Below are 7,090 nucleotides of genomic sequence, written 5' to 3' on the forward strand. Positions count from 1 at the left end.
ATTCGCTCTTATTTAACTTATTATTTAATTAATTTCGGTTAGACCAGGTATTACATTCTACCCCCCTAACAGAAATTTTCGCCCTCGAAAATTCCATCCATCACTGCGAGTACGCGAGCGTAGTCTGCCTCTATATCCAACGCATAACAGTCCCAAGGTCCTTTTATTCTGCGCGCTTCCGTTGCCGCGCTCTGATTTCTCTATATTCGAGGTTCTCGGTCATTTGTCCAACGCCGACCAATAGTCTCATTCCTTACTTTTATCGTCTCATCAACTCACCCTATTAAATCTCAAATCATGTCATCAATAATATTACCATCGTCGTTAATCACAGCCATCGTCCCCCATCACTATAATCAATCAAAGATCATCACCACACCTTAATGATACTCCATCACTATCCTCTCTCTCTGCCAAGCCAATTACCACTAATCACAGCTCAACTCCAAGCATAAACTCCAAACTTACTTTCTTATTCTCAAACCCTCGAATTTCCACATGACTTGCTGTTATAAAGCCTCTGACTCATCAATCAAAAACCCCTTTCATTTTTGGAAAGCAAATGAGTTTGAAATAACAATTTAACAAAATTATAAGAATCCGCTTTCCTTTAATAATCTATAAAAGCATTCGAGACACATCTCTTTTGTTAACGTTACTCATATCAAAAATCATCCTCAAAACCATAACCAACGCTCTTTTAATTTCTTGGGAAAAATTTTCAACAGTACCTCCCCAAAAATTGGAGTATTACCTCAGGTACGAAAATCAGACCTGGCAGTCTCCCGGTCCTTCCGATGTGGGCAATCTCTGACCAAATGTCCTAGCTTCCCGCAATTGTAACACAAACCCGAACCATAACGACACGGTCTATTTGGGTGATGACCTCCACATCTCTGACAGCTCAAAACATCTGAAACAACCACTATTTGCTTTTTCCTACCTTTTCCTTGGGAATTCTTATTTGTCGCAAGGTCATTTCGCCTTTGGGGAAGACGTTGTGGGTATCCTCTTCTCCTAAACTCTTGACCGGGTATTACAGGTACCATGTTCTTATAAAGGATTAACTAATGTTTTAATTAAACCGAAGCAAATGTTGCGAACGAGCAAGTAAAGTCTATGAAAAATTATGGCAATACGTACAGTTTTATTTTGGCAAATGTCTCATTCAACTTAAAAATATCTTCTAGCTACTTTACTATAATTGGTGTAGTAACTTCTCCAGTTTCATTGGCTTGCTGCCTCATATCCTGTATTTTATTGCAAAAAAGAATCAAATCAAAATTGACATAGTATGGACAAGGCAATATATAAGAATTAACATTATTGTACTAATAGATTAAAACAAAAATCACATATAAGTACTAATAGATTAACATTATTTCTTATCAAAATTTTAATTATAAATTTAGTCAATCCAAAAGCTAAACCATTGATTAAAACACAAATCACATATAAGTACTAATAGATGCCAAAGTCTAGAATTAAAGCATAATAATCACTAATAATATATAAGTCTAAAATTAAAGCCCAATGGCTATTAATTTGCAATACAATAGTACTAATAGACAGTCAAGAACAATAAAGAACAAAATTGATAACCAAAATAACCATCACAATTAGTTGTTCTAACTATATCTTGTATATCTGCTTTATATTCTTTTGTTCCGATCCCTTATTTGAAATTTTAAATTCTCGAAAAAATCTATCAAATACTTATGACTTCACTGCCTTTTCTTGATCTAAATCATCAAAGATAATTAATCCCGTTATTACCATTGCACATAGTGTATCAAAAATTCAGAATGAAGAAGCTTCTGGCAGTTGCACTCCTGTTGATGGTGGCAAGCTCTTCTCTGGCCACCATAAGAGTAGAGACTAGAACTGGTGCAATGAAATAGAGCAGAAAAATGCATAAAAGTTCCAAATTTGATTTGCATAATTACAAATTAGCAATAGGAAATCAACAAGAACGCATAAGAGTACAACCTTCACAACGATTGCTAGTAAGGAAGATACCACTTCTATGAAAATTGAACAATACAGGTTATGACATCAATCATAGGAAAAGGTAGATTTAAAAAAAAGTACCAGAAAATGAGAGTGAAAATGTGTTTGCAGATACATGAGATGCACAGAAGCCATGGAAAGCGGAAAAAACGAAGTCTTGGCGTGAAACTTTCTTAGCGTCTCTCCTGCAGCTCCTCCAAAATCTTACTTTAGAAGACGAGGGTCAGTAGGACGTCTCTCCCACAGCTCCTCCATTGACAAAAGCTAGAAACAATTAATATTCTGAAATCAGCAAAACACCATTTTCATTCTTAAATCTTAATTAATATAAATAACCATATAACTTACCTTATCTAGTGGAGGCATATATGGCATGGCTACTTCCTGGTGGTCAAATCCTAATTCTTCTTTCTGTATATTAAGAAAATAACTGAAGCATACTCTAAATTTATAAAAGAGAATATGTTAAATGAACATATCTCAGTTGTTGTTGCATGAGAAAGTCCATTCAATACTATCGTTAAGAACAAAAATTATTTGAAATGAAGCCAACAAAGTGAACACAATATTTCCCTTTTGAATTGCATCAACTCTCTACGTAGCAAAGCTCTTTCCATCTCGAAGACGATCAACTTTATATACAATTGGCACTAGAAGAAGAATGTTCATACTAAGTATGTTTGTTTACAATTATAAAGTAAAGTAAACAATCAATTTATTTTAGTAGTGCAATAATCTACATGAATGCATTGAGTTTATCTTGGTACAGAAGCATAGAAAGCTTGAAAATTGAAATTACCTATTGCTATTATTGCTTAGATAGCTTATGCTTAATGAGTTATTTACCTATTTTTATTCAAAGTTGAGTACCTCCTAATTGATCTAGTCTTAACAAAAGACATTCAGACAAAGGATAAACAGTTCAATAAATATATATATATATCTCATCTTAAGAGAAGTAAAAAGAATCAGAAAGAGAAGTTTGTGAGTAAACGTGCTTACTGTGTAGGTCCCCTGGAAGAATAATGACAAGCTAGTAGGATTTGGTTACAAGCTCGTTCACTTTGGAAGTTGTGAGAAGCTTGAGTTAAGGATTGTAATTCTTGCATTTTCCACAATTCAGTTCACAAAATCCACAAAAGAGGTGCAGAAATAGCAATATGGAATAATTGAAATCATAGAAGCAAGTGAGAAAGTATCTGTATGAAGCTGAACTAGGCACAAATTGGAGTTAATAGAGATCTCAAATTCAATTCACCTCTCACAGACACGGAGATTGTCTGAAAAAATTCGGATCGGAAGTGAGTGAGAAAATTTAAGTCCCGAACTAAACAAGAACAAATTAGGAAGAAATTCTCACCGCAATAACTTGGAACGACATAAGACTCAGTTCTACGAGATCTGATAGCTTCGAACGCAGCTTCAATCGAAGCTTCCAGAGACTCCCGCTCGCTCGCCTTCCAGATCTCCTCAGCCAGTCCCACCGGGTTCGCACTGAAACCGCTCTCTAAGTGCTTCAAGCCACTGGAGCAAAAGCAAAACTAGCGGAAGAACCCATCGTGGAAGACGACGCAGAAGCAGAAGATCTAAGGAGAGCTTCACGAATTGAGAGGCTCCACGATCACCTCGTCCTCCATTCATAACTCCACCGGTGATGCGTTGACGAAGGAGACAATGACGACAACAACGGCAAGGAGGAGAATGGCGGTGGCGGTGGCGGTGGCACTGACATTGAGATTCTAGGTTTTCAGAATCTTGAAGCCCTGTTTTGTTTTTTTTTTTTTTATAGGTGAGTTTTGTTTGGATTGGAATTTTTTGTAATTTGATTAGATTAGGAGTATTATAAAAATGGGAGTTTTTGTTAATTATTTAAGGAGGTTTTATAATTTGCCACAAATAAAATATATTATGGAGGTTTTTAGTAACTCCCATTAAAAAACTACCACAAACAAATAAAGGTTTTGTAGTGCATGACCAGCAGAAGCAGCAAAACCACCAGAGCATCATCAGTGCCAAGTAAGTTCATAACAGTACACTTCAACATCATGTGACACTCTCTCTACTTCTATCTTCAGCTCTGACTAACTGTTTAACTTCGCTTTCTGGATTCAGGTTTTGGAGTAGCAGCAAGACACGTGCAACCTCACATGGAAAAGAAGGAAAAAAGGGCAACCACGGGGGATGGGAAGAGGTTGAGGGGTCCAGGGTCATGGCTGCCGTCGTGCAGGTCAAAGCGCGGGTGGTGCAGCCCATGCGAACCGGTTCACGTGCTGGTCCAACCGGGTATGATCATACGGCTTGAGTACTACCCAGAAGCGTGATGTTGCAAGTGTTGAAACAAGCTTTCTATGCCTTGATCACTCATCATTCACATGACCATCATCATCATCATCATCATCATATATTAACCTTGTTGCCAAAATAAAACAGGAAAAGACATTGCTGGCACCCATCTTAATATTCTGATTTCTTACATGAACTTTCTGTGGCTTGAGAAGAGGATTTAATATAGCTATAGTTTGAATTAATTGCTCCAAGAGCAACGATGGAAGTGAGAGGAAGAGGGGAGACGGAAGTGAGAGGAAGAGGGACGACAATACTAAGGCAGCCAATCATTGAATTTGGGATTTGGGTTCATGGACTTAGGAACTGATTTGAATTGATCTAATAAACTTATCTTATCAGCAACAAGAGGATACACTAAGCGAGTACCACGCTGGCAGTTAACAGGCCATGTCAGCGAGCGTTAGCCACCTCAGCACAGGAGATGACAGAAGGACTAACGCGACCAGGTTGGTTATCTTTCGGGGACGAATTTAATTAATTTTATCTTTTGAAGATGAAAATAGAGATCGAGGTATCTTTCAGGAACGATTTTGACTATTAACTCAATATAAAATATTTAAAATTTCTAAAGAAAATAAAAAGAAATTTGTCTAAGAACTAAGTTAATTCATTTTAAAAAATTTTAAAGCTACGATGGTTAATTTGTGTACTTTTAGAATTAATTTGATTCTATATAAATTTAAGATATGTTAGATAAAAAAAAGTGTTTAGTCACCAGAAAAAAAAAATAAAAAAAAGTGTTTATAGTGCGATTTGCACCAATTTTGAACTAAAATCAATTTGATCTGAAACTATATAATTTGTTGCTATTTTGGATTGGGTTGGTTTATTTGCTTTTTAAAAATAAAATTTTAAAATTTTATTATTAAATAATAGAAGTAATCTTATGTTAGTAAAATAAATTAATAAATAAATGTCATTTGACATTCACAATACACACACTAAACAGCAATAACAATAATACATAAATAAAATAACAATCAATAAAATTAGGCGTTCAAATATTTTTTAAATTAAGTTTTTAACTAAATTTGCCGTGCGTTTCTTCTTCTTCTTCATACGTACTTATGTGTTGTTATTGCTATTTCATCTTCTTCCTCTTCCTCCTCTTTTGTTATATTTTTCTGTGTACTTTTTTCAACGCCGCCATCGTTACTGTTGTCGCCGTCATCATTATCGTTGCCTTCGTTGTTGTTGCCATCGTTGTCGCTGTTATCGTTGTCGTCTTCGCTCGTCCTTCTTTTTTTTCCTCATTTTTTTATTGTCATCATCATCGTCGTCTTTTTTGGTGCACAACACAAAAAACTTGGTACCCAACACAAATTTTTGAAGAACTACATGCCAAAACATTAACACCCAACCAATAAAATACGCAAAGCACATAAATTCTGGGGTACAACAAAAAAATCTTAGTATTTTGGCGTGTAGCACAAAAATATTTAGAGAACCACATATCAAGAACGTTGATGACCTAACTAACAAAATACATTTGCAGTAAAATTTGTGTTATGTGTAAAAATTTTAATGTTATATCAATAAATTTTTGTACTCTCAAAAAAAAATTTATATGCTGCAGAAGCACGTAAAAAAAGAAGCAGTGACATAAATACGCATTTTTTTGTTGTGTTTGTATCAACTATAGTATCGCTGAATAAAATATGTAACAAATTAAACATATTATAAGTAACATATTAAATTTAATAATAAAATAATATTATATCACATTGTATAATTTGAATTGAATTGGATTAATTTTAAAGAATAGATTCAAAATTTAATCCAATTTATATTGTTGGTCGAAAACAAAACCTAATCTCATCCAAATTAATGTGGCTTAAATTTAAATACCCTTATTAAATGACACATTACCCAATCATTGTGTAACTAGTGGGATTAATCTACCATATCTACATACCACCTTGTACTTGACCTAATAAATCATCACTGATTAATAAAAAGATTAATTTAAACTTTTAAAATTATATCTTCCAAAAACTAATTTAAAACATCTAATATTTTAAAGACCAAATCAACCATCACGTGATTATTAAAGATTATTTTAACTATTAAACCAGCATTAAAATCATTACTAGCCTTCGATGGTTTCATAGATATCTTCTTTCAGCAGGTGGGGCAATAATGAGTACAACACGTGGACGTCACAGGAGACAGTTTTTGCTATGTGCATGTTCGTTCAGTGTAGCTTAAATTAGGTTAATTAATATCAAAAATTAAAAAATTATAAGCCTAAAACACTAAAAAATTTTCTAACTATCCAATTGAAAATCCAAAGCCTAAACTCTGAAGGACATAAAAACCCACTAAAAAAATTCAAAAGTGAAATACCTACGATGAAACATACAAAACTAAAATTAAAGTTTATAAAATTCATGAAGGTTGTGTCAAACATCCAAAATTAGAAAATTCTAAGATTAACACAACCAAAAATCTCAAAACTGTTCAAGTAAATATCTGAAACTTAACACGAGAAAAACATCCAAAATCTACTAAGAAAACACCCGAAAGAACTTATTGTAGAGTATCTAAAATTGCAAATTGATGAGTCAAAAACGTTTGAATATTGGCAAGTATATCAAATCGCTCCAAGTAATACCATGATAAATAAATATCATTTTCACGAGAATAAAAAAATTGAATCAAGTAATTTCTGATTAAATCTTTTAATTAGATCAATTGAACCTTTGCAAGAGAAAGAATGTAAATCTTGAAATAA

This window comes from Arachis ipaensis, chromosome B08, assembly GCF_000816755.2.
Source record: "Arachis ipaensis cultivar K30076 chromosome B08, Araip1.1, whole genome shotgun sequence".
In the NCBI taxonomy this organism is placed as follows: domain Eukaryota; kingdom Viridiplantae; phylum Streptophyta; class Magnoliopsida; order Fabales; family Fabaceae; genus Arachis; species Arachis ipaensis.